Here is a 4,600-nt window from a genome sequence, read left to right as displayed (position 1 = left end):
TTGCTGTGACTATGTCTGCAATTATCGTCTCCTGAGGTGCGCATTGTGATACAGTTGTGCACTTATCCCGGGCCTCTCCTCCGAGTGGAAGATCGCCATCGGCTCCTGCTGGAAGGAGCTCCTCTGTCAGAACTCCTCAGTCTGGGCACAAGTTTTCATTCTTTTCGGGGAATTCATACTCTCCGAGCAGAGTCTCTGGAAGCGTTTTGTATTCATTAAGTGTCCCCTGACTCCAGTGCTGCCCTGGACTACAAGTCCACTTCCCATGCCCAGAAGGGAGAGACCTCTCTATGTGTGCACATCCCGTGTCCAGATCCCGCGTGGCAATGCTAGGTCTGCCCTAGATACGTCTTTGTCTTTTAAACGTGTAATATGCGAGAGCTGCATTGGCACGGCTTTGAAAGCATGCTTACTGTTTGGGGATGCAAACCTGAGTCTCCAGAGAACGCTGCTCTTTCCATTTCTGCGTGCGGACGTTATTCCAAGTATAACAAGAGAAACCCAAGTCAAAACAAAGGAAAATAAAATTCCAGTGCAGTTCAGCCTCCCTGATAGGAAAGTCTGAAATCCAGAATAGTTCAAATTCCCAGAGATCTCGGCCACTGGCTACCCTCGAGGAAAGTGCCATGCCTGGCCTCGAGTGATCACTTGCAGTTAAAACACACGTTCATCAAAAATAATAAAAATTACTTCAGGCTAGTGGTCATGTATAAGCGGAGCGCAAATACACTTCCTGTTTAGACTTAGAGTTATTCTCAAGGTATTTCATTGTGCGTATGTAAATATTCCAGGTCTGACGTCTAAAGCATTGCTACCACCAAGCACAGGCAGCGGGTTGCAGAGATGCAGCTGCTCTAATCACGGAGCTTGTCTGCAGACTCGGTGGGGGGGAGGGTGACGTATTTGCATTTGGCCAGAGCACCATCCTCGGCTCTGGATGCAGTCTTCTTCAGTGAAGTGCATGGCTTCTGCTGTGGTGAGAGGAAGGGGACACCTACCTAGCCAGCCAGATCAGCAGAATCAACCCCAGGGACAAATGGGGTGACCTACTGCTGACAGACAGCTCTCAACATCCCCTCTGTAAGGTAGATGCTCTACCACTGAGCTATCCCTCCAGACCCTAGAAATCATATTTTTGTTAGCATATGACTTAGGTATTTTCCATATATTTCATCTAAACCCCTGGAGACATGCAGTTGGCTAGATCAGGTATGGTCCTCGTTGATTAACCATTCCTTGTTAGACTCTTAGAATATTTGTAATTTAACCATGAAAATCATAAGGTGAACATTCTTTTAGCCAAATCCTGTTTTTTTTTTAACTTTTGATTAACACAAGATAATTGTCCATACAATTAGTAATCTGCGCTATCTACCTTCAAAATCATTTTGTCGAATTGTTTTATCTCTCTCCAAACCATGCATACTTCATTTGGGGGTCCGGGCGTATTGTAAAACAAACCAGCCATTTCTCCACTTCTCTTTAGAGGATGGGGGACAGATGTGAAAGCTGCCAGAGATGCCCCGCTTTCTTCTCTCTTCTGTGTGGCAATAGCTTCGCCCTTTCTCATTGCTTTTCCTCTGATTTTGGAGCGGCGGGCATGTCAGACCTACTCTGTGAGCAGCAGTAGCTGGGGAAGATGAGAGACTCAGAAAGAGCCCTGTCTCCTACTTCCTTTCATTTATTTATTTATTTATTTACTAAAGATTTCTGTCTCTTCCCCGCCACCGCCTCCCATATCCCTCCCCCTCCCCCAACCAACTCCCCCTCTCTCATCAGCCTGAAGAGCAGACAGGGTTCCCTGCCCTGTGGGAAGTCCAAGGTCCTCCCCCCTCCATCCTGGTCTAGTAAGGTGAGCATCCAAACAGCCTAGGCTCCCACAAAGCTAGTACATGCAGTAGGATCAAAACCCAGTGCCATTGTTCTTGACTTCTCAACAGTCCTCATTGTCTGCTATGTTCAGCGAGTCCGGTTTTATCCCATGCTTTTTCAGACCCAGGCCAGCTGGTCTTGGTGAGTTCCCAGTAGAACATCCCCATTGTCTCAGTGTGTGGGTGCACCCCTCATGGTCCTGAGTTCCTTGCTCGTGCTCTCTCTCCTTCTGTTTCTGATTTGGACCTTAGGGTTGTAGTCCGGTGCTCCAATGTGGAACTCTGTCTCTGTCTCCTTTCATCGCCTGATGAAGGTTAATATCCAGGAAGGTGAATATATGTTTGTTTTTGGGTTCACCTTCAATATCAGTCCGAACACACTGAACCTGATAGAAGAGAAAGTGGGAAGTACTCTACAACACATGGGCACAGGAGACCACTTCCTATGTATAACCCCAGCAGCACAGACATTAAGGGCATCATTGAATAAATGGGACCTCCTACTTCCTTTCTTATTGTAATCTTATCGAGTGGCTCGGCCTGTCTAAGGCCTAGCTGGGCTGCTCCCCGCAGCTCGGAGGGCTGTGCTGAGAGATTCTGCACAGGTGAAGCCTCATGCAGCCTGGGCTTAGAGGAGGCGTGCGGTGCAGCTGCCGTCCTTTGCCCTTACAAAGGCACGTCACAGAGCTCTGGACCTGGGAGCCGAGGGAAGCAGATGAGCCACCCATCTTCCCAGACTATACCTAGCATTTTGTAAAGTATAATCTCAAATTTTCTGGGATGCCCTGAGGCCATTGCCGGCACATCCACAAGGCCAAAAACTATTTTCTTACCAATATAAGACGTAACCAATCTTTTCCAGGCTCACTCTCTGGAAGCTCTTGTTGACAGAGAGAGGGTCCCTTTGTTTGTCCTGGTCGTCTGGTTTGCTTACACCCAAAATAGCCATACAGAAATTGTATTAATGGTCACTGCTTGGCCATTAGCTCTAGCCACTTATTGGCTAACTCTCACATCTTGATTTAACCTTTTTTTTTTTTCTTTTTGAGACAGGGTTTCTCTGTAGCTTTGGAGCCTGTCCTGGCACTAGCTCTTGTAGACCAGGCTGGCCTCGAACTCACAGAGATCTGCCTGCCTCTGCCTCCCGAGTGCTGGGATTAAAGGCGTGAGCCACCACTGCCCGGCCGATTTAACCCATTTTTATTAATCTGTATCACCACAAGGTCGTGGCTTACCAGGAAAGATTCAGCATGTCTGACCTGGCGGCTCTCTTGGACTCTGCTTTCTTCCTCCCAGAATTCAGTTCTGCCTTCTCTGACTACCTAAGTTCTGCCCTATTAGGCCAAGCAGTATCTTTATTAATTAACAAATGAAAGCAACACATGAACAGAAGGACCTCCTACACCAAGATCTTTAGTGGAGCTTTCGAGAGGCATGGTATACACATGGCGCACACATGGCGCACACATGGCGCACACATGGCACACACATGGCGCACACATGGCGCACACATGGCGCACACATGGCACACACAACAGCAGACAGAAAGCAGAACACAGGCAACTTCATCTTCTCCTGAGTGGGATGCTACAGCAGCTGCAAGCTCTACTTATTAAAAGTACATTGCTACCTTTTAGTCTGGGAAAATATTGTTATTTTCATAGATAGACAATGAGTTTATTATTGTCTTATAACTTGACTTTGATATCTATTATAGTAATCAAAGTAGTTATGGGCTAAAAAGAGATGGCAGAGTTCTAGGGATGGAAAGAGGTGGTGGGGTTCTAAGGAGAAGAAACTGCGGACTTCTGGGCTCTGAATTTTGTCAAAGGAGACCAAGTATGGGAGAAGACAAGTGAGGAAAGGGTTCTGGCTGTGAGCCTAGCACCAGGGACAGCTTTTGCCTCCACTGGAGCAACTTCTGTGGAGCGTTGGCAGACACGATGAACGGGAGGGTAGAAGAACTGTGTTGTCATGGGTGATGGAGACAGCAGATGGTTCAGGAGAGCATGGCCTCAGAGATGCAAGCTTTTCCTTTGCTAGGGAAACATAATCATAATTCTTTTCTGATGAAGAAAAACCAGGAGACAGGCAGACCATCACAATATAGGAACCAGCAAATAGGACTAAATGCATAAAGGGATGGATTGTGAAGAGAAGGGATGGGATGGTGGTGAGTGGAGGAATGGATCTTCCTTGAAAACTAGAAAGTTCCACCTGACTACAGCAAGGAAATGGTACAGGAAGATAGACGGTGGCTGGTAAGTCATGGGATCACCATTGCTATTCTCTCAGCCAAACCAGAAACAGGGTTGTCTCCAGCAGTAAGGAGAGGGCAGGTAGGGATGGTAGATGATTGTCTTCGTCATTGGAGAACTCTGTCAGATTGGGTCCTCACACAATGACTATTGGATGCTGTTTATTCTTATACACAGCTGTGGAAAGGCTCGGCTGCTTTTGCTCTGGTTACTGCTTCTCTTTATAAAAGGGATTAGTGTTGTCCACAGGTCAAACACACACGTGTAGTAGATCCATCTTTACATCGACCCTTCCCAGACGTCCACGGCTATGGGCAGGCCAGCAAGGCTTTGCAGGAGACACGAGAAACTTGTGTTTTCCTGGGGCTTTGATGAGGGACAAGAGATACGGATCTGTTAAAGTCCCACTTTAACAAATGTGGCCCCGGTCACCCATCGCAGAGCCTGGCGGGAATGACGAATGAGTCACCC

Source organism: Microtus oregoni, unplaced genomic scaffold, assembly GCF_018167655.1.
Source record: "Microtus oregoni isolate MIOR12 unplaced genomic scaffold, Mior012 000018F_ref0000195, whole genome shotgun sequence".
Classification (NCBI taxonomy): Eukaryota; Metazoa; Chordata; class Mammalia; order Rodentia; family Cricetidae; genus Microtus; species Microtus oregoni.
The sequence above is the reverse complement of the archived record's forward strand: the minus strand, read 5'-3'. Positions refer to the sequence as shown.